Genomic DNA, 6,000 nt, shown 5'->3' on the forward strand with positions numbered 1-6,000 from the left:
CGGGGTGGGTTGCAACATTGGGCAGAGGTGACATTAATTGAGTATGCTTTTCTGACCTTTCAATGTTTAATATCATGGCCATAATGCAGAAGTTCCTGGCTTTGCATAATTTGACTGGTAAATCATTTGTTAATTGTGTATGAGCAATAATTTCAGCTTTATCTCCAATTTAACAAATCATTTGCCCTGGTATGTGTAAACACTTTGGAAACAATCATGTAGAGTGTCTGGACAGTCTGTATGCAGTACTAGGGTGGGGTCAACCCCCTGGGACAGATTCACCTCGAGGGAATGCCATTTGCCTTGGGGGAACTTTACATTTTCAAAGCTCTGTTTATATATTGTGTGTATCTCTATGTACATACTGTAGACATGCTGTGTACACATTGTGTGTGGTATGTATCTCTGTGTACATGCTGTGTCCATATTAACAGGGACCAGTGCACCCTCAGACTGAACCACTAGAACAAGATCTCTTTCAGTTCGCACCTTTTTAAAATTTTGCCGCAAGCCCCTCGTTTCAGAATAAAAGTGTCCTCTTTTCCCAGGCACTTTGGAACTCCCTGGGGAAATATTTTTCTAACACCTGCCATTTGGTGCAATCCAGTCCATTCCCAAAGCAATGAATACACCCGAACAAAAGGAGTTCTGCGCCTCAGGGAACGTGAGCTTGGGAAAGATGATTTCACAGCCTGACTCCACCACAGGCGGAAACACCAGCCTAGCCTTCTTCTCAGGAAATAATATTAGTTACCTGCAACAAAATCCAAGCACTTTCAAAGCAGTCTCACTCCCTCCACAATACAGTGATGTTAGACATTATGGCACAAAGGGCACAAGAGTCAGGCAACTTAAATGAAGCTAAAATTATGGCAAACTCGTTATTCGATACCCGTTCTCAAAAGGCTTGTTCTGTGGAGTGCACACCCCAGCCAGGCTCACCTCAGCACATGAACTTGCAGGGCGGGTTTACTGTCCAGGGATTGTGATCACAAAAGCTTCTCTCTGCAGACATAGGGATGGCACAAAGCAAGTTGCTCCTCTCCCAACTCCTGCTGAGTAAATGAAGCTGGTCCTGGACAGGATTTCCTAGATGAAATGATTAACTCTATTTTTGAAATTCCTGCCGGGGAGAGGCTCCCCTATGGTCATCCTGGTTCCTCTCCCAGCTCTGCCACAAGATCGATGACAAATGATGGGATTTAATTTCCCATTTCTACCTGAGATTTCCATCATGGGCTCTTCTCAGCTATAGCGAAAGTGAGTCACTCCAAAGACAGTTGTGGCCATATAATTCTAGTTGCTAAATCTGTTATAAAACCCGACTGCCAGCTGAACTGGGACAACGGCAAAGGATACAGAGCAAACGGAGGAAAACTGGCATCATTCTTCAACAACGCTTATGAATGGTGCCAGCCACCAAGCTGCTTTTGTGTGCTATATTAGTTCTGGCCATCCCTTAGGCTGTGAGGCTATGGGGCTATGGGCTTGGTTCTAATGAAAGGAGCCTAAACACCTTTAGGATCTGGGTTCTTGTCTTAAGCGGCACACAAGTTACAAAGGTTCTTTTGCACTATGGGACATATCCAGTGAATTCTTAAATCTACCTTGAGCTGACCCTCATGTTCGAAATGACATTCCATCTGCTCTGAGTAGATGTACATTGCATGGAGGCTAAAATGGCACAGCAGCTAGTGACTGTTGTCTGTTAGCGTCCTCACCACTGCTACCACCCGATGGAGCTCCAGTGACATTTGAGGGGAAAAAAAGGCTAGTTTAGGTAACAGGGTGGGGGTAAGAAAATATGAAGAGTTAATAGTAAGTTGGGGAGGAGTGTGAGAGAGAGAGAGAGACAGAGAGAAGGTAAATGGTTGGATGAAATTCATCACACGGTACTTAAGTGATAGAAATGTAGCCGTGTTAGTCTGGGGTAGTTGAAGCAAAATGCAGGACAATGTAGCACTTTAAAGACTAACAAATAAACCTAATAAACCATCTTGTTAGTCTTTAAAGTGCTACATTGTCCTGCACGGTACTTAAGGAACTTGTTGAAGCAATCTCAGAGCCATTAACAATTATTTTTGAAAAACTTAAAAAAACAACAAAGAGTCTCGTAGCACCTTGACGATGAACAAAACATGTAGATGGTATCATGAGATTTCGTGGGTGCAACCTACTTCTTCAGATTACTGGAATATTAGAAGTAAAGATACAAGAAAGGAGGGGGGAAAAGAGAGAGAAAAGGAGGGGGGGAGAGAAACAGTGAATAGATGGTTCAAGTCTACAAGAGGCTGATAAGAACAATTAGCACCTCTGTTGTTGGTTGGTTAGTTAAGTCATTAGGATGTGGAAGGTAGTGTGTGAGCCAGCGGATGTCCCTGTTCCTACCATTTGCAGAAGAATTGAACTTGTAAATGAAGTTAAGTTCCAACCCTTCCCTGTGTATTTGGCTTGTGGAATTGGCCTGAAACAACACGGTGACTTGGAAATCCATTAATGAATGTCTAGGCAGATTAAAGTTTTCTCCAACAGGTTTTTGTGTATTGCCTTTTCAGATATCTCATTTGTGTCCATTAATTCTTTCCGATAGAGACTGTCCAATTTGGCCTATATACAACAGTGCCACACTGCCATGTATATGGCAATCAATCTGTAAGTACCTGGAGGATATTAGGGTAATAAGGAATTGTTAGCATGGATTTATCAAGAACAAATCATGCCAAACCCATTTAATTTCCTTGTTTGATGGGATAAATGACCTAGTGGATGGGGGAAGCAGTATATGCGGTTTTTATTAGGAAAAACTATTTCACTAGGAGGGTGGTGAACCACTGGAATGGGATACCTACGGAGGTGGTAGAATCTCCATCTCTAGAAGCTTTTAAGTCCTGGTTTGACAAAGCTCTGGCTGGGATGATTTAGTTATGGTTGGTCTTGGTTTGGGCAGGGGGCTGGACTTGATGACCTCCTGAGGTCTCTTTCGGCTCTGGGATTCTATGAGTCTATGTGATATACCTTGATTTAATAAGACCTTTGTCAAAGTTCTGCATAGTAATAGAGATACTGCCGTGTTAGTCTGGTCTTGCTGAAACAAAAGACAGGACTATGCTGCATGATTAACATGGCTCTTGTTAGTCTTTACAGTGCTGCAAAGTTCTGCATGGCATTCTTATTAGCAAACTAGGGAAATGTATTCTAGATGAAATTACTATAATGTGGGTACACAACTGGTTGAAAGGTCTGCTCAAAGAGTACTTATCAATGGTTTGCTCTCCTATTGGGTGGGTGTATCTAGGAAGGTTCTGCAGGGGTCAGTCTTGGATCAGGTACTATTCAGTGTTTTCATTCATGTCTTCAATAATGGAGCAGAAAGGGTATTTATAAAATTTGCAGATGACAGCAAGCTGGGAGGGCTTCAGAGCACATTGGAGGACAGGCTTAAAATTCAAAACAACCTTGACAAATTGGAGACTTGGTCTGAATTCAACAACATGAAAGTCAGTAAAAACAAGTGTAAAGCACTATGCTTAGGAAAAAAATCAAATGCACAACTACAAAGCCCTCAAGATCATCTCATCTGAAGAAGTGGATTTTGCCCACACAAGCTCATGATACTAAACATATATTTTTGTTAGTCTCCAAGGTGCCACAGGACTACTTGTTTTTTTTAAAAGTTGTTTTTACTAGGGGAGAAAGTTGACCTAAGATACGCAACTCCAGCTACATAAATAGCATAGCTGGAGTCAAAGTACTTTAAGTGAAATTTTGGCAGCAGCCCCACTGCAGAAAGTTGACAGGAGAAACTCGCCTGTTGACTTCCCTTCCTCCTCGAGAACTGATGGAGTACCGGAGTCGATGGGGGCACCACCAGTGGTGGATTTAGTGGGTCCTTACTAGACCCGCTAAATAGAACCCCAGGAGATCAGTAATGGAGACAAAACCGTTCATGACAATTTGGAGAGGGAGGATGCTTAATGATGTGTGTGCTCTGAGGGGGCTCTGAGTGTGTTGGCACATGCAGGGAGAAAGGTCTGAAAACCCTGTGGAGCTGAACAATGTGGGAGTGGTAGGGGTAGAACTGTGATTTAGTGGACAGGGCAGGGGAGGGAACTAGGGCTAATTGGAAACCAGAGAATTTGCTCACCCCAAGTAGGGGAGAGGAAGCATGGGAAGGAATGTGGGAAGGGGGTCCCCAGGCTTCCTCCCCACAGCAGAGTACAGAGCTGCTGTGAGGTGAGTGTGGCAGTCTCAGCAGGCTGAGGGACAAGGGAGCCTGTTGTTCTGGCTTGGGGGTCAGTTACAAGCCTGCTCAGTTCCCTGCATGACCCCCACCCTCCTGCCAGCTCCCCTTAAGCCCAGGTGTGTACTCATGACGGAGCTGTGCCAGCACCTGAGGTTTTGGTTAGCTAGCCACACACACGGGGAGAGAGAGAGAGAGGGAGAGAGATGCACACACATACAGAGACACACAGACACACCCTTAAAAACCAAACCGGAGACAGACATTTATTTTCAAAGCTTTTGGCAAACCAAGTAAGTAAAAAAAAAAATTGTTTCAGGCCAAGCAAAACGTTTTGTCCAATCCAAAACTAAACATTTGTTTAGTTTTTATTCTTTTTTTACCATTTTAAGAAACTTTTTAATGAAATTGACTTTTTTACTGAAAATGTACTTCCATTTTTTTTAGGTTTGTGTTGGTTTTTTATTTCTTTTGCTGACTATTACAATTTGGCAAAAAAACAAAAACAAAACAAAACGAAAGAAACCACCACCCCACCAACTCATGAAAGATTTAAGCTGCATTGGCATTTTTCATGAAAAAAATTGTTTTTCATGAAAATCCCTCCCTTGACTCTTCCCATATGTGTGAAGGGTTTGCCCCAGGCCCAGCGGGTGGAGCAGGGTGGGGGACCCATCCCCCTTCTATCTGGGATTCTCTTCACCCTTCCCACAGTAGATTGTTAGGGTGACCCAAGCATGCCCTCTTTCTCTCTGAGCTCTTAGGACTGCTGCCCATGCTGGTTTCCTAGGATATGCCTACACTGCAATTAAAAAGCCATGGGCTTGCAGGGCTCAGGCTAAGGGGCTGTTTAATTGCAGGGCAGACATTCAGGTTTGGGCTGGAGCCCAGACTCTCTAGGACTCTGTGAGGTGGGAGGGTCCCAGAGCTCAGGCTACAACCTAAACCCAAAAGTCTGTGCAAGAATTAAACAGCCCCTTAACCCCCACAAGCCCAATGCAGCTGGAACGGGCCGGCCATAGGAATTGCAGGGTGGACATACCCTTAGTCACTGCAGAGGGTGAGGTTTGGAAAAATAACGAGCAGGCCAGTTGGGTCCTTGCATGTGGACACCTACATATCCTCCTCCTGCTCCCTGGGATGTTGCCGACTCCTGCCAACAAAGTTTCCAGTGTGGGGAGTCACCCCCTCTCTCCAAAGTCAGGAGAATTTACACAATATTATGTTGTGGGAGGTTAAATTGCTGTCTGGACTCTGACTATTACAGGGGATCTACCTGCCCTCAAACTACCTGTGAGCATCTCAGGGTCACAATGCACCTGCAAATGTGGGAGTCTCTCTGCCAGCTCCTCCTGGGTCACTCCCCTAAATTCCTCCCAGACCCTGGATTGGGGAGATGCCATTCTAGCCCCCGCCCCACCTTCCTGCATCACAGTTCTCTGTCTGCCTGCCTACCTGCTCCCCCATCTCTCCTGTTCCACACCAGCCCCTAGAGTCACTTACCTCATGTAGTTAGTTTATTTCTGTTGCAAGAATGGCTAAAGTCACAGTCCGGTCTAGTCCCCACTGAACTAGGCTCTTTTCACACACATAAAGAAAAACAGGACTATGCAGCACTTTAAAGCCTAACAAGATGGTTTATTAGGTGATGAGCTTTCGTGGGCCAGACCCACTTCCTCAGATCTGTAAGTGGGTCTGGCTCACGAAAGCTCATCACCTAATAAACCATCTTGTTAGTCTTTAAAGTGCTGCATAGTTCT

Source organism: Pelodiscus sinensis, chromosome 16 (assembly GCF_049634645.1).
Source record: "Pelodiscus sinensis isolate JC-2024 chromosome 16, ASM4963464v1, whole genome shotgun sequence".
Taxonomy (NCBI): Eukaryota; Metazoa; Chordata; order Testudines; family Trionychidae; genus Pelodiscus; species Pelodiscus sinensis.